The 18,190-nt window shown below is 40.4% G+C and overlaps 2 pseudogenes; both read right to left on the bottom strand.

Annotated features, from left to right (window-relative positions):
* Positions 1-9,070: 9,070 nt before the first annotated feature.
* LOC118716092 lies at positions 9,071-9,867 on the bottom strand (annotated as a pseudogene).
* Positions 9,868-11,743: 1,876 nt separating this feature from the next.
* On the bottom strand, positions 11,744-12,165 carry LOC118705321 (annotated as a pseudogene).
* Positions 12,166-18,190: the final 6,025 nt, after the last annotated feature.

Below are 18,190 nucleotides of genomic sequence, written 5' to 3'. Positions count from 1 at the left end.
GATTGGGAGAATAAGCATTCCATCTCTTACATGATTCCAAGTCAGTCATGACAGTTGTGCAGCAGGAACAGATGGGAATATTAGCTTTACATCTTGCATTTATAAAAATTAAAGCATAAAACATTTTTAAGAACCAGAAAATATAACAGTCATTTGTCAGAGAAAATGGGAGCAGAAGCTGGAAACAGAAATTAGAATGTAGGGGGATAAAAGGAAATTAATTGCTGTATTAGGGGAAATTAACATAACACTTAGAACATAACTGAATAGCACAAAAAAGAAAAATACCATATATTCAAGAGGAACAGAAGTCTATGAAACTGTACTATAGTTACCTATTAGTTGACACATTTTGATTGGGAATATATTTCTATTAAGTCAATTCAGGCAAAATATATAAAGGGACAGTAAATCACAATATTGTTTGCATTAGGTACCTAAAACAGAATAAACAAATGAATGGATCAAAATAATTTCTTTCTTTTTAAAACAACAATTTTATATGAAGCAATCTATCAATGACCTTCTGAGTTATTTCATTTGTCTGCTTTCCATGCTTTTTGAAATAGAATTTAATAACTGATTAAAACCAAATAAGGAAATGTTTAGAATTTACATACGGGCCACTTCAGTATGTTTTAATGAAACTGTATTATTATTATTATTAGTTATAGTTGAAAGCTATTACAAATGTATATTTTGTAGATTATTCATTATGTATATTTCATTTTATTCATTAGATTCTACTTGTAACTGAGATTGTATGTTATTTGTCTTTCTCTAACTCTGGACTCTGACTATCTTCACCAGATAGTCATTAGACCCAAAGAAGAGCACAAGGAACTCACCCATAGCATGCCTCATCTTATCGATGTTGGAAGGTACAGCTCGAGGAGGGCAGATCTCAGCTAGACAGCACCTATATCGTCCACTTTTACCCAGACAATTTCCCTGTAATGTGTCTTTTTGCCTGTCTTACAGTCATTGCAATACCAGTTTCCTCCCTGGATATCAATGTTCAGGCATTCCTAATGAAAAACAGAGGGCAAGGAACACAGCACAGAAGGCTGCCTCCTTCTGAGCATACAAGACACCAGCTAAGGTTAACATGCTCATGATTTTAGCAGCCTTATCTGGTTAAAAAATGATTTAAACAAATGATATTATTAGATGCAAGTATTTTTGACCCAGCAGCCAAACAAAAGTCATTGGCATGTGATGCCGCAAGCAGCAGACACATTGCATCAGAAGACCGTTAGGTGCAGAAACACTGGCTGAATTAGCAACATGGCAGGTTATACAGATGTGGAGGGAGCACCAAAGAGCCCTTACTCTGCATGACAGTGTGTGGGCACTTCTGAACCCACTCTTCATGGTAAAACTTTCTACGCGAGGGCAGAGGGCACCGTTAATATCTTCCCCACCCTGTTTACATACAAAACAGGAATGGATTCCTGTGCAACATTCATTGCAGATAAATTTTCCTCTGGGCATCTCAGTTAATCCAAGGCACTCCAGGTGGAAAGCCCAAACGCCCTGAGCCTTACACAATAGCTGCTCACTCAGCTTCTCACAGTTCTGACAAACTTTCTCCTTGAGTGCAGCTCCTCCACCTCATTCACCCTGCAGTTTTTTAGGTGCAGGCATCCGTGGTCATTTTCTATGCTCTCTTCAACAGACTCCTTGAGACTTGCACCCATCCTGTGTACCATCAGTTCTCCCTCTGAGCCTGGAGTTTCTCTGTATGAGTCTTAATTTTTCACTCTTTTACAATGCATCTTAGCTATAGCATGCCTTAGTCATTTTTGCCTCTGTGGTTTATCAAATATCTTGGTAGTTCCTCCACCAAACATTTTAGAATGAGATGCAGCACATGACTCAGTAACATTATTCTCCAAGTGACCAGCTTCATAACACTTTTTAGAAAGGCTAAGACCCCCTTTCTTGGGCATAAATCCAGGGTCTACCTAAATAATTTGATTCAAGAAGTTTTTTTAGTAGGTTTTCTCTGAAGCTTACTTTCATAATTTCTTGGTGTTTTAATTAGCAATTCCTCAAACTTAAGGAGAGGCCATGGAGAGACTTCCAGAGCCACAGGCATAGATAAAGTCAGCTGTACATCAGCTTTTTTAATGCTCTCACCTACCCGTTGACACTTGGGCTGTTTTTAGATCTTGGCTATAGTAAATAACACTGCAATGAATATAGGGGTGCATATATTCTCTCCAATTAGTGTTCTGGGATTCTTGGATATATTCCCAGAAGTGGCATTGCTGGGTCAAAAGGCAGTTCCATTTTTAATTTTTTTGCAGAAACTCCATATTGTTTTTCATAGTGGTTGCACCAGTCTGCATTCCTACCACCAGTGCACAAGGGTTCTTTGTTCTCCACATCTTTACCAGCACTTGTTGTTTGTTGACTTATTGATGGTAGCCAATCTGGCAGATGTGAGGTGATAACTTATTGTGGTTTTAATTTCAGTTTCTCAGATGTTTGAGCATCTTTTCATATGTCTACTGGTCAGCTGTATTATCCTCTTTAAAAAAGTGTTTATTCAGGTTCTTTGACCATTTTTTTTTTTTTACTTTTTATTTTTATTTATTTATTTTTTTAAACCAATCTTTATTGTTCATATTATTACAAAGGTTCCTCATTTCTTCCCCCCTCCACCAGGTTCCTCACCCACCCTCCACCCCCTTCCCCTCCCCCATTGTCCTCATCCATAGGTGCACAGTTTATGTTCAGTCTCTTCCTCCCTCCCTTTTCCCGATAGTAAATCCCTTTTCAGATAGTAAATCAGTTACTTAGCATTTTCTCATATCAATAATACCTCCACATGCCCAAAGATACACTTCACACAAAAGACACTTCCAAATAGGTCAACCAACCTCATCCAGGCTCCGCACAAGGCACTCACAGATCAACACCCCAGCGCTATACTAACTCAACATATCCAGATTTAAGCCTTCATCACTTGATTCAACAGACCCTCAAGTTCCCCCAAAAGTTTCCAGCCATGTCTGAGAGGCAGCCTTGGGGCGGGGGCAGGCGAGGAACAAGCTGTTCCGGGCCTGGCTGCTCCAGGACTGGCCTCTGTTGCTCTGGTCCGTTCCACAATCAGCTGCTCCGGGTTTGTCCACTGCCGCTCCGACCTGGTTGCTCCGGGCTTGGTTACTGCTGTTGTGGGTCTGGCTGCTCCCAACCTGGCTGCTTTGGGCCCGGTTTCTCCGGGCCCGGCCACTTCGGGTCCGGGTGTTCCTGGACTGGCCACCCTGGGCTTGGCCGCCTCCGCCTCAGGCCTGGCTGCCACTGCCCCAGGTCTGGCTGCTCCAGTCCTGGCTGTTGCTGCTCTGGTTCTGGCTGCTGCTTCTCTGGGGCCTGGCTGTTGCTGCTCCAGGCCCGGCTGCCACTGCCTTGTGCCTGGCCATTCTAGGCCTGGCCGCCGCCGTTCCAACATTCTGTCCTATTTATTTATTTATTTATTTATTTATTTATTTATTTACTTTTATTTTAAAAACGCATTTATGTTGCAATGTTGGCTGCTGAGTTGAGTTCTGACTTAGTCTTTGATTTTTCAAGATCTTCTTTGTGTTCTTTCTTAAGTAATTTTACTATCTTTTGCTCTCCCTTGATTTCTTCACATTGAGAACTTCTTCAGTTTCTTCCTCCTGTCCTGGAAGCTCAGCAGGTTGGCCTGTGGCACCCCTTTGTTCTCTGTGGGCTCCTGCACTGCTTCAGCCTGTTGCTTGGGTCGGCACCGCCGCCCAGGAAGCAGCACCCGGCCTCGGCTCCATTGCCTGCCCTCAGTGGTTGAAGGCTCAGGGACACCCCCCCCCCCCCCCCCCCCGGGGGCCCCGTCGCCCGGTTCCTTGATGGCGCCTGGCTGGCCGTTGTCCGGCAGGGGCTCCTGCTCCTCGTCGTGTTCCTCCAGTCTGGAGCTTTTTTTCTCCTTCCCACTAGCATCAGAGTCAACAGACTGTCCTCTGCGCCCGATGTGCGCTACTCCAGGGGCTCCGCTTTTCGCCGCTCCCCTGGGATTCCGCCACACAGCCCCGTCTCTCCCTGCCTGAGCCGGCCTGGGCTCCTGTTTCCTTCCCTCCAGTGCAATCCCACATCAGAGTCAACATTCCTTCCCTTGCGAGCAATGTGCGTGACTCTGGGGGCTTGGCCTTTCGCTGCTCTCCTAGGACTCCACCTCATAGCCCCGTCTCCCTCTGCTTGAGCTTGGGTCCCCAGGGATTGGCCCAGAACTGGAGTTCGGGGCCCTCAGGAGTGGGGCTCAGCACTGCCGGAGGCTTTGTTTCTTCCCACTAGGGCAATCCAGCATCAGAGTCAACATTCCATCCTCTGCGCTCAATGTGCACAACTCCGGGGTCCTGCTTTTCGCCACTCCCCTGGGATTCCGCCTCACAGCCCCGTCTCCCCCTGCCTGAGCCTGGGTTCCCAGGGTCTGGCCCATAACTGGGGCTCAGCGCCGCTGGTTCTGGGGTTCAGCCCAGGCTGGGGTTTTTATTTCCTTCCTGCTAGGGAACGCCAGGCAGCACCCAGCCCTCTCCTCCTCTCCAGCTGCGACCTCTCCGCGCGCGTGTGGGCGCGCAGCATGTCTCCGTACCTTAGGCTTTTTTCAGCTCCTCTGATATTCCTTCTGGTTTTCTCTTTCCTTCTTGTTGTAGAATTTTCAGTCAGTCAACTACCTGTAGCTCTGGGCAATGTCCACTCTACATTTTAGTTGTATTCCATTGAAATTGTTGTGTGCTGCTGCGGTTAGGTGTCTACCTGAGCAGCCATCCCTCCCTTTGACCATTTTTTAATAGGACAGTTTGTCTTCCTGGTGGTCAGTTTCATGAGTTCTTTATATATTTTTGGAATTAAGGCCTTATCTGATGTATCATTGGCAAATACATTCTCCCAATCAGTGCATTCCATTTTATTTTGTTGATGGTTTCTTGTGCTGTGCACAGTGTTTTAGTTTGATGTACTCTCATTTGTTTACTTTTGCCCTTTGTTTCTTTTATCTAAGGAGATATATCAGCAAAAATATATATGTATTTAAAGGTTTAAAAATAAAATCACTCAAGAAAAAAAACCCTGTGTTATGTAATTTAAATAAGCACTTAATATATATTATTTCCTTTAATTGTCATAGCACATTAAAAAATGAATGACACTTTTATTCCCTTAGCAGATAGGGAATCTTAAGGTTAGAGAGATTGTCACATACCTGTGGCTAATAAGAAATAAAAGCAGAATTTAATTCCAGGTTTTCTGTCTCCAGAACCTACTGTGACACAAATTATTTGTATTACACTGAAGTAAATCAAGTGACCCCAAATGGGACAGTACATTGCCTTTATCCATTATTTTGCCAGTTTCCCCATCTGAAAATATATGGTTATTTAGATTAAATAATTTTGACAAAAAATAAAAGTACCTAATTAAAAATAAATTGGCAGTGTTGCTTTCATTTTATGCATGTATTAAGCATACAAATGGAGGCCTTAAACTTCCTTCTATGAACATTTTCTAAAGGAACAATTTCTCTTCCCTCTCACCCATCCAGTTCTTTTGTGCCACTGCTGTTTACCTGTTGCTTCCCTTCACTCCCAGGACCCACTGATTCCAAGAATATTCAAGAATCTTAAGATACTACGTAATCATTCTTTAATAATAATATGACCATAACATATTTATTCATTTCCTATAGTTGTCATAATCCATGATTTGTACATTATTTTTAATTGTGTACAAAATAATTTATTACAGCATTACATCAGTTGACATTATTTTACAGTGAGTGTTTTTCTTTCAACAATTATAATCTAACTAGTTTAGCATAAAAATTTCATTTTTTAGAGGATAGTTTTCTAAATAAACCCCTCTTTTAAAAATTTATATCTGTTCTAAAAGAAAGTATTAATATTGCAGACATATTCACATAGTTCTGAAAGAAACATATTGAATGATTCCATTACTGTTTTCAATACAAAACAGAAAAATCTATCCCCTTCCCCCCCAAAATATTGCCCAACAATACTATGTTTTGGTGAAAGTGGACATCTTTGTTTTGTTCACAACCTTAAGAGAAATGCTCCTAGCTTTTCCACATTGAGTATGATGTTAGCTCTTGGTTTGACAAATATGGCTCTTATTATTTTGAGATACGAGTGTTTTTCTGCATCTATTGATATGTACATATAATTTTTTTCTTAATTTTGTTTAAATGGTATATCATGTTAATTGATTTGCAGATATTGTTTCAACCTTATATCCCCCAAATAAATCCCATTTGATCATGATGGATGTATGACCTTTTTAATATATTGCTGAATTTTTTTGCTAATATTTTGTTGAGGATTTTTGCATCTATGTTCTTCATGGATATTGGCCTATAATTTTTTTCTTCATTGTGTCTTTATTTAGTTTTGGAATTAGGATAATTCTGGCCTTATTAAGTGAGTTTGAGAATCTTCCCTCCTCTTCAATTTTGTTAGTCATTTGAGAAGGATAGGGGCTTATTATTTTTTTAATATTGGGTAAATTCACCTGTGAAGCCATCTGGCCAGAACTTTTGCTTGTTGGAGATTTTGTTTTGTTTTTATTACAGCTTCAATTTCATTGGTGAAAATTGGTCTGTTCACATTTCTTGTTTCTTCTTGATCAAGTTTTGGAAGATTTTATGTTTCTAGGAATTTATCTAATCTTCCATAATGTCCAGTTTGTCAGCATATAGTTGTTCATAATATCTATAGGACCAGTTGACCAGTTGCTATGACGTACACTGACCACCAGGAGGCAGATGCTCAATGCAGAAGCTGCCCCCTGGTGGACAGTGTGCTCCCACAGCCATGGCCCCTCCCCATGGCTGGCCAATCTCCCACAGCCCCTTCCCCTAGCCAACCTCCCATGGTCTCTATTGGCCTCAAATTAATGCACTGGGCTTCTTTTTATAATTCTTGGTATTTCTGTTGTTACCTCTTTTTCACTTATGATTTTGTTTATTTAGGTCCTCTCTCTTTTTTTTCTTGATAAGTACGAATAAAGGTTTATCAATATTTTTTATATTTAAAAAAATCAGCTCTGTGTTTCATCGATTTTTACATTTTTTTTTAGACTTTATTTTGACCTTTATTATTTCCTTCCTTCTATTTACTTGGACTTTGTTGTTCTTTTTCTAGTTCCTTTAATTTAAGGTTAGATTGTTTATTTGAAAAATTTCTTGTTTCTTAAGGTAGGCCTTTTATGCTATAAATTTCTCTCTTAGTACTGCTTTTGTGGTGTACCATAGATTTGGGTATACTGTGTTGTCATTTTAATTTATCTCAGGGTATCTTTTATTTTCTTCCTTTATTTCATTGCTAACCCATTCATTGTTTAGTAACATGTTATTTAGCTTTTATGTGTTAGTATGTTTTTTAGTATTTTTTTATTGAAATTGATTTATAGATTCATGCCATCGTGGTCAGAGAAGATGCTTGATATGATTTCCATCTTCTTAAATTTATTGAGACTATTTTATATCCTAACAATTGGTCTATTCTAGAATATGTTCCATGTACACTTGAAAAGAATATATATCAATTAAATGCATCTGATGTAGCATGTCATTTAAGGATGGCATTTTCTTGTTGATTTATTGTCTGGAAGATCTGGTCATTTATGTCAGTGGGATGTTAAATCCCCTACTATGACTATGACTATGTATTATTGTTAGTCTTTCCTTTATGTTCATCAAGTTTGCTTTATATTGTATATGTAGGTGCTTCTATATTGAATGCATACACTCTTACAATGGTTATATCCTCTTGTTGGATTGATATCTTTATCATTATGTGATATCCTCCTTTGTTATTGTAGCCTTTGTTTTAAAGTCTATTCTCTCTAAGTGTTGCTACCCCATCTTTTTTTCGTTTTTATTTGCATGAAATATCTTTTCCATCCCTTTATTTTTACATAGTGTGTATTTTTTGTTCTGAGGTGGGTCTTTTGTAGACAGCATATGGGTCTTGTTTTATTATTTAGTGTCTTTTGATTGGAACATTTAAGGCATTTATAAATATAAGTTGATTATTGATAGGTAGTTCCTGTTGTTTTTTTTTTGTTGTTTGTTTTTTCTTTCATTTTTCCTTCTAATGAAGACCTTTTAACATTTCCTGTAATACTGATTTGTGGTAATGACCCCTTTAGCTTTTTATTTTCTGGAAAGCTCTTTTATGCTTCTTCAATTTTTTAAGCGTTAGCCTTACTGGGTAAAATAGTCTTGTTTGTAGGTCTTTGCTTTTTAATACTTTGAATATTTTATGTCAATCCCTTCTGGTCTAAAACGTTTCTATTGGCAAATCAGCTGATAGTCTAATGAGAAATCTCTTGTAGATAACTTTCTCTTGCTGCCTTTAAGATACTTTTTATTTATTTAATGTTTGTCATTTTAATCATGATATGTCTTGGTGTGTGCATTTTTGGGTTCATCTTGTTTGGGACCCTCTGTGCTTTATAGACTTGTATGTCTTTTTCCCTCAACAGAAAAGGGAAGTTTTCAGTCATTATTTCTTCAAACATACTCTTTTTATCCCCCATGAGCCTCAAATAATTCTTTCATAATTGATATTTCATTGTTTTGAGGATCAGTTCACAGACATTTCAATTTGTACACAACTTTTAACATACGAAGCAAAAATGTGAAGTCATGTAGTTGTGATACTTTTCTAAATAGTTATTCCAGTGACTTTCCAACTTAAAATTTAGAGGCTAACTTTCCTTAATAGAGTATCAAGTACCAATATTTTCAAATGTTGATATGCTGTTTCATTAAAGTCCTACTAATTCACAATTTAATATCATATATACTACATAGTCAAATTTTGCATCTTTCACAGCACATTGACAAAGTTACTAGGAAAACTGGACTACCACACCAAAAATGTTACAGATGCACAAAATTCTGAAAGGGAGAGCCAAGATCAAGGAGTGGTTTTCTTTAGAAAACAATTCTACCAAAAACATGTGAACAGAAGTAATTTAAAATGTTCAAGACATAGCAAATGCATGACTGACTCCAAGTTGTCATTTAGTGTGCTTTGTATTATAGGATATAAAAACTACCCCATCTATGAAATGTTAAGCTGACACCCAAGACAATCAAAATCTCCCATATTCAATGTCCCACTATTTCCTGGTTGTACCAAAAAATAAACAACCAGCAAATGATTTCACCTTTTTTTTTTTTTTTAAAGCATTTACACTTTAAAAAATGGGATAAGGTGGAATTCCCTCCTTCTTAAAAATGTCTCTAGAGCTACTAAAAAAACTTGCATTTACAAAATAGTTGATAAAAATATTCCTCTGGATTGTATAAGAAGGGAGACAGGGACCACTGATAAGACATGGCAATATGACATTAATCAGACTTGGCTTCTTTTCTCCTGCTTCATCTAAGGTTGGACTCTCCTCGTTTTTAGTTTCTTTGTTTTCCAAAGGTAAATCTTCCTTAGGTTCCTGATCAGCCACTTCAGCCTGCTTTCCATTTGCTCCTCTTTTCCTTTTTGCTTGCACCTTTTTGTCCGCAGACTTATCCTTTCCTGCTGCCTATTTGGGCTTCGTTTCCACTTTAGCAGGAGCAGGTTTGGCTGACAACCTGGCTGACCTCCTCTTCTGCACCTCCTTGGCCGCCCCCTCCGCAGAGCTGACCTTCCTCTTGGGCGGTGCTGGGTGCCTGAGGGCCGCAGCACGCCAAGTGGCTTGGTGACCCTGGGCTGCCTGGCCACTGCAGCTGCCCAAGCTGCTCAGACCTGCCTCAAATACTCTCTTGATCCTTTGATGTCTCTCTTCTCCTTCTGTTATCTCTATGATGCAGATGTTATTATACTTCATATTATCCCAAAGGTCCCTTAAACTATCCTTGTTTTATTTTCTTTTTCTAATGAAACAAACACACATAAAACAAGGTTTAATATTGACTGGCTAACAAAAAAAGTTATGTGACCAGACGCTTATATTATAGGAACCTGTATTTTCCCAGGAACAGTGATTCAGTATTTTTAGCAACTTTCTAGAACATAACTACTTCAAATAGCAAATAAACTGTACCTTAATATCCTTTCCCCTGGAAATAACTAAAAAGATTTATCCTATACAAAAGCCATGGATGCCTCTTCATACTCTTAAAACATAACAAATAGATTTCATCAGATTTTAGACAAGATGGAAAATAAACACAAAGTAGATATACCCCACCTTTTAACACTCCTAAACACATTCCAACACTAAATATAATTACCTCCATTATTTTTATCTTGAAAATCTGTTCTCCATTATTAAGAAGTTTAAGATGACTTAATAAAATTTAGATGGTAGGTAGCATATATTGTCATTTTAAAGCTAAATATAAGTACTACTGGCTAGCTATCTCCCTTGGGTATTTTATGCAAGTCCTTTGGTTAAGATCTTTACATATCGATACATTAAACCAATAGCTAGCCATTTGCTCTCAAATGTCATTTAAACATATCACTGTACAAATTCTGAGTCCAAGCTAAGATTTTGATAACAGGGCATTTCAGTTTAGCTAACTATGTTTAAGTTTGCTCATAACAAATGCAAAACTTTAGATTATGTAAAGAATAATTTTTACAAATGGTCAGTTTCTTAAAAGAACTAGCTGAATACACTGTAAATATTTTCATGATTAGAAATGACATAGCCTCATCTTTTATCAAGTTTTTAATGTATGAAATCTGAATTCTGACACTGATCTGGTATATAACATCATCAATTTTTTTAGTCAGAATTGTGACTAAACTGACTTAAATTCACAGTTCCAAGCAACTGAGCCAGCTCTCCGTACCTTGACAGTCTTTCCTCCCAATGAGATGATTCTACTATAACCACCTGTACTATTTCCATCATAATATGTATCATATTGTATTTTAATTACTAGTTTATGGGTCTCATCAAATTGGGGTTCCTTGAGAGCAGATACTTTCATGTTCACTTTGAAGCAAGTACCAAATTATTTACTAAATGAGTAATGAACAATATTTCTATTCAAATGGTATGTATCCATAATTATTGAGCAACAATCTATAAATATTCTATAATTTGATTTAAAATCCTCAAATGTAAATAAGAAATGTATACCCAGGCTTTTTCTTAGTTCATGCTAAATCACTTTTAAAATGTGTAGCTTCAGGACATCTATATAATAAAGAGGTAATATGCCCATTGGTCCTAACAGTGTCACCATCATGACCAGGCTGCATGGGCAAAGGAGCTGGTGGGAGGGGATTTTCACCACGGGACCATGAGGCTGTCATAGGGGGGAAGCACAGGCAGAAGCACAGGCAGGCCTAGGGCACCACCTGGCCCCGAGGGGAGCATCAGGATGGGAGTGGGGCCTTGGCAGAGAGCTCTCAGTACTCCTGTGCTGGAGTCTGAAGGCATGGAGAGGAAGGGAGAGCACATAGGCAGTTAGGGGACTTAGGCCAGGAGGAGAGAGCAGATAGGCAGTTAGGGGGATCAGACAAGGAGGGGAGAGCAGATAGGGGCATCAGGCAGTCAGGTGAGTGCTTAGGAGCCAGTGGTTCTGGATTGTGAGAGGGATCCAAGATTGGAGAGGGTTCGGGCCAGCTTGAGGGACTTTTTACCACCTTGTGCACAAATTTTGTGCACGGGGCCACTAATTTTATTATAAAAAGTTGTTTCTCAAATACATAACTAACAAGAATTTAAAATTCATCATACAAATACTTCATTTTTTAGCTTTACCTTCTAGTAAGTCTTTAGTTGTATTGATTTTGGCAGCTATATAGAGAGATCCTCCCCTGCCTGGGTGATTTAAAAGCATAATTCATTAATGAGCATCTCTTATTTTTCCTTTATTGGCAATATGGCTTACACCTTATATTAATGCTGCTTTTCGTTTTGTCATTTTGGGTTTGAACCCATCTCTGTAAATAGCCACCACTGAAGGCCCTCTTCTAATGTAGTTCTAAACTTCATATACAGGCAGCAAAGAATTAGCAAAAATGTTTAGGAAGACTTACGGATTTTGGTAGACTTTGAAAAACTTGTTTGACTTGAGGCTCCATATGCTTTATGTCTTGCAAAAGAACGGCCTGCAAATCCTGCAGCAACAATGGTCAATCCAACTGCTACCATTGTACTGGCCATTGCTCTGGCTCAGCTCCCCTGACTCTACCAAGTGCGTGGTTCATTCCAGCCCAGAGGCCACAGTCATGAACTCCTCGCTGCTACTAGAAATCAAGACTGCCACCACCAGCAGGGACAAAACACAAGGTAGTTTCATGCCCTCATATCCTGTCCCCTCCCCCCATCTGTGTCCATTGGGTTTGCTCATATGAATGCATACAAGTCCTTTAGTTGATCTCTTATCCACACACACACACACTCACACACACACACACACACACACACACACACCCGCCTTCCCTCATAGGTTGGGCAGTCTATTCGATGCTTCTATGACTCTGGTTCTGTTTTTGTTCATCAGTTTATGTTGTTCATAATATTTCATAAATGAGTGAGATCATGTGATATTTATCTTTCTCCGATTGGCTTATTTTGCTTAGCATAATGCTCTTCAGTTCCATTCAAGCTGTTGTAAATGGTAAGAATACTTATTTTTTTATAGCAGTGTAGTATTCCATTGTGTAGATGTACCAGAGTTTTTTAATCCACTCATCTGCTGATGGGCCTTTAGGCTGTTTCCAAATTTTAGCTATGGTGAATTGTGCTGCTATGAACATAGGGGTGCATATATCATTTCTGATTGGTGTTTGTAATTTCTTGGGATATATTCCTAGAAGTGGGATTACTGGGTCAAATGGAAGTTCCATTTTTAATTATTTGAGGAAACGCCATACTGTTTTTGCACAATGGCTGCACCAGTCTGCATTCCCATCAGCAATGCATGAGGGTTCCTTTTTCTCTGCATTCTCTCCATCACTTGCTATTTGTTGACTTGTAGATGATAACCATTTGACAGGTTTGAGATGATACCTCATTGTTGTTTTGATTTGCATCTCTTGGATGATTAATGACTGTTAGCATGTTTTCATATGTCTCTCAGCCTTCTGTATGTCTCATTTTGAAAAGTGTCTATTTAGGTCTTTTGCTCATTTTTTGATTGGATTGTTTATCTTTCTTTTGTTAAGTTGTATGAGTTCCCTATAAATTTTGGAGATTAAACCCCTATCAAAGATAACATTGGCAAATATGTTCTCCCATTCAGTGGGGCTTTCTTGTTTTGTTGATGGTTTCTTTTGCTGTGCAAAAGCTTTTTATTTTGATGCAGTCCCATTTGTTTATCTTCTACTTAGTTTCCATTGCCCAAGGAGTTGTGTTGGTAAATATATTGCTAAGTTAAACATCTGCTATTTTGTTGCTTATGGGTTCTTCTAAGATTTTTATGGTTTCCCATCTTAAGTTTAAGTCCTTTATCAATTTTGAGTTTATTTTTGTGTATGGTGTAAATTGGAAGTCTAGTTTCATTTTTTTTTAATGTAACCTGTCCAATTTTCCCAACATCATTTATTGAAGAGACAGTCTTGACTTAATGGTATGTTCTTGCCTCTTTTGTCAAATATTAATTGAGCATAATGGTTTGGGTTGAACTCTGTGTTCTCTGTTCTGCTCCATTGGTCTATATGTCTGTTCTTATATAGTTTTGAGATCAGTGCTTTTGTAGTATAGCTTGATATTTAGTATTGTGATCCCTCCAACTTTGTTCTTCTTTCTCAAGACTGTGGAGCTATTTGGGATCTTTTTTTTTTTTTTAAATATATTTTATTGATTTTTTACAGAGAGGAAGGGAGAGAGATAGAGAGCTAGAAATGTCGATGAGAGAGAAACATCGACAAGTTGCCTCTTGCACACCCCCTGCCAGGGATGTGCCCACAACCAAGGTACATGCCCTTGACCAGAATCGAACCCGGGACTTTTCAGTCCACAGTCCGATACTCTACCACTGAGCCAAACCGGTTTCAGCAGGGATCTTTTTTTTTATTTCAGATGAACTTTTGGAGAGTTTGTTCTAGGTCTGTGAAAAATGTCATTGTTATTTTAATAGGGATTACATTGAATCTAGATTGCTTTAGGTAGTATGGCATTTTAATGATGTTGATTCTTTCAATCTATGAACATGATATAGTCTTTCATTTGTTTATGTCTTCTTCTATATCTTTTTCAGCATCCTGAAATTTTCCGAGTATTAAGTTCTTTACCACCTTGGTTAAATTTATTGCCAGGTATCTTAATTTTGTTGTTGTTATTGCAATAGTAAATAGAATTGTTTTTTTGTTTTGTTTTGTATTTTTAGTTTCTTGGTGTATCAAAAAGCCATAGATTTTTGGGCGTTAATTTTGTATCCTGCTACATTGCCAAATTCATTTATTAGTTCTAGTAGTTTTTTTTTAATGGAGTTTTTAGGGTTTTTCTATATACAATAACATGTCATCTGCAAATGATGACAGATTTAGTTCTTCTTTTCCAATTTTAATGCCTTTTATTTCTTCTTCTTGTCTGATTGTTATGGCTAGCACTTCCAGTACTATATCGAACAGGAGTGGTAAGAGTGGGCATCCCTGTCTTATTCCTGTTCTTAGGAGAAATGTTTTTAGTTTTTGTCCATTGAGTTGGGGCATGTTTGTCTCCTCATTTTGACTGCCCCTCTGTGTTTGTTTCTGTGTATTATGTAGATCTGTAATGTCTTTCCACCTTGGTAGGGTGGCCTTATGTAGTAGGTGTCCCGTGGGACCCAGTGATGCAGTCTCCCTGATCACCTGAGCTTGCTTTTCCAGAGATATCCCTCATGTGGGTTATGTGAGCCCTCCTATTGTAGCTGAACCTAAATTGCTGTTGGCCTGTCGGTGCATGGGGCTGACAGATTGACCTTGACCACATGTGTGAATTACTGTGCAGGTATCGACCACATGAAGCAGAATTTGCCTCATCTGATTCTCGTGCCCCCTGAGATTTCCCTTTGGATATGCCACTTGTGAAGCTAATTGTACCCTGCTCTGATGTTTTCTGAAGCTGGCCACCAGGTGTGTTGGTTCTGGGACCTCTTGGGACTCAGGTGCAGGTCAATATCAGATTCTGCCTGTGCTTGATCCTGGGCAATCTGTTTGGAGCTACAAAATGATCCAAAACCTATAGCTACTTCTGCTGAGGCTGGGAGTGCATGGGAAGGTCCAAGTTTTATACCAAGGCCAGCTTCCACCAGCACCACGCCTGAATCTGGTCAGCCAAAGGCCTAAGGCAGTGATCGGCAAACTCATTAGTCAATAGAGCCAAATATCAACAGTACAATGATTGAAATTTCTTTTGAGAGCCAAATTTTTTAAACTTAAAACTTCTTCTAATGCCGCTTCTTCAAAATAGACTTGCCCAGGCCATGGCATTTTGTGGAAGAGCCACACTCAAGGGGCCAAAGAACTGCATGTGGCTCACGAGCTGCAGTTTGCTGACCACTGGCCTAAGGTACCTTAGATCCCCTGCCAGCTGCCTCTTCACCTGTTGGCTGCCTGTTCAGCTGTTACTCAAAGAACCTTTGGCAATACTAGAGTTGTATAAAGTAGGTTTTCAGTGAGTCACCAGGTAGGGGCGAGTGGTGTTCACCAGACTGATACAGATTTAAACTTGCTGCCACTGTTGGGTCTGAGGCCACTCAACGTAAGTCCACAGATCTTTGTGGTGGGGTGGAGCCTCAGGGTGTCATCAGGAAGAGGCAAGAAGAGTTTATCAGGCTCAAACAGAGCAAGATTTGGCTATGTGATGGAGGACTCTGCACCAGTCAGGTGTGTGAGGGAAAATGAGTAATTTCTAGAGCCACAGAACTCAATTCTATCCTGGATTCTTCCCAAACCTGTGGAAATCCTGAGCTTAAGAGGGTGGGGCCCCTAGGAGTCTGGATGATGGGGCTAGTAGATCTCCTGTGAAGGATTGTCATTGGTCAGGCTCATGGGAAGGTGTAGGGAATATCTCCCACCCCAGAGCCACACAACTCTGATATCCCCTGAGTTTGCTTGCATCTCTATACCCCAGGCAGCTGACTCTTCCACAGGGTGTGAACTCTATAGGGGAGAGTGACGGGGAGTAGGAAGGGTGAAGCTATTGCATTCCTCATACTGATACCATATGGAAGGGAGTGCTAAACCCAAGAAAGATGGTGTCTGCAACTGGGTCCTTCATGGCTGTCTCTTCAGCTCTCTCTCTAAGCTGCACAACCTAATATCTCCTCATACAACACTATTCTATTCCCAGCCACTTTCCCTCCAGTGGAGCTCAGAGTAAGTGGCTGTGAATGAGATTTTTTGCTAGCCTTTTGAGAAGCATCTGACTCCCATCTCTCCTTGGAAGGCAGAATCCCTGCTGATTTTCATAGCCAGATGTTATGTGGGCTCCTCTGCTGGGCTCTGATCCTCTGGGCTTGGGAGCCAGGGATGGAGTTGAGACCCCACACTGCTAAGGAGGAGCCTTTACAACAGCTGATATATTCCTCTGGATTCTTAGGCACTGCATGTGGGTATGTGGCTAGACCTTTCACTATCTCCCATTCTTTACCAGAATCAAAGTGGCTTCTCTGTAAATCCTCACTTATGAGACTTCTTATTAGTTAGTCTTCAGTTGGTTATTCAGTAGACTGTTCTATATTACTGTAGCTGTAATTCTAATTTGATCCTGGGAGTAGATCAATGTAACTTCCATCTACTCCACTGCCATCCTGGATCTCTCTGGATATTTTTTTAATGTTAATGAAACACAGCCACATGGTAACCTTAATGTTAGAAATATATACTGTTGAAAGTTAAAGGATTTATACTACTACTTAAGTTTAATTCTTAGTTTTCACATCATTTCCTTGTTTCTATTATTCTTTTTTATAACCTCCTTTTAAAACCAATGATGGAAGCCGGGCGCCGCCAAGAAGCCGGATGACAGGACCCCTGGGGGGAGGTGCTGCTGGGCCCTTGACCACTGAGTGTGGGCCACGGAGCTGAGGCTGGGGCTGCTTCCTGGGCAGCGCCAAACCCAGCAACAGGCTGAAGCCGTGCAGGAGGTCGTGGAGAACAAAAGGGCGCTGCAGGCCAGCCTGCTGAGCTTCCAGGATGAGGAGGAAGAAACTGAAGAAGTTTTCAATGTGAAGAAATCAAGTTATAGCAAAAGATAGCAAAATTACTTAGAAAGAATACAAAGAAAATCTTGAAAAATCGAAGAGTAAGTCAGAACTCAACTCAGCAGCCAACATTGCAACATAAATGCGGTTTTTTTTGTTTTTTTTTTAAAAGGACAGAATGTTGGAGTGGCGGTGGCCAGGCCCAGAGTGGCCAGGCCCAAGGCAGTGGCAGCCAGGCCCCAGAGCAGCAGCAGCCAGGCCCCAGAGCAGCAGCAGCCAGAACCAGAGCAGCAGCAGCCAGGCCCGGAGCAGCAAGGCCTGGGGCAGCGGCAGCCAGGCTGCGAGCGGCCAGGCTCAGAGCGTCCGGGCACGGAGCAGCCAGGCCCAGAGCAGCAGCAACCAAGCCCAGAGTAGCCAGGCCGGGAGTGGCCAGGCCCGAAGCAGCCGGGCCAAGAGCAGCCGGGCCCAGAGCAGCTGGGCCCAGAGCAGCCGGGTTGGGAGCAGCCAGGCCTGAAGCAGCAGCAGCCAGGCTGGGAGCGGCAGCGGCTAGACCTGGAGCAGCTGGTTGTAGAGTGGACAAGAGCAACAGAGGCCAGGCCTGGAGCAGCCAGGTCCGGAATAGCTCGCTCCTCGCCTGCCCATGCCCCAGGGCTGCCTCTCAGACATGGCTGGAAACTTTTGCAGGAACTTGAGGGTCTGCTGAATCAAGTGATGAAGACTTAGATCTGGATGTGTTGAGTTAGTATAGCGCTGGGGTGTAGATCTGTGAATGCCTTGTGTGGGGTCTGGATGAGGTTGGTTGATCTATTTGGAAGTGTCTTTTGTGTGAAGTGTATCCTTGGGCATGTGGAGGTATTATTGATTTGAGAAAATGCTAAGTAACTGATTTACTACCTGAAAAATTTAAAGTTCTGAAAGTTTAAGGTCTCTTCCCAAAAAGGGGTTTTAAAGCTAACACCTTAATTTCAATGGAGAAAGGGAGGACAAGCCCTTCCCACCCAGAACAGGTAATCCAATTCCAGCCAGCAGGTATCTTTAAACAATGTGTTCATTTACATT

Source organism: Pipistrellus kuhlii, unplaced genomic scaffold (genome assembly GCF_014108245.1).
Source record: "Pipistrellus kuhlii isolate mPipKuh1 unplaced genomic scaffold, mPipKuh1.p scaffold_m20_p_1, whole genome shotgun sequence".
Taxonomy (NCBI): domain Eukaryota; kingdom Metazoa; phylum Chordata; class Mammalia; order Chiroptera; family Vespertilionidae; genus Pipistrellus; species Pipistrellus kuhlii.
This window is presented reverse-complemented; position numbering and strand designations above follow the sequence as displayed.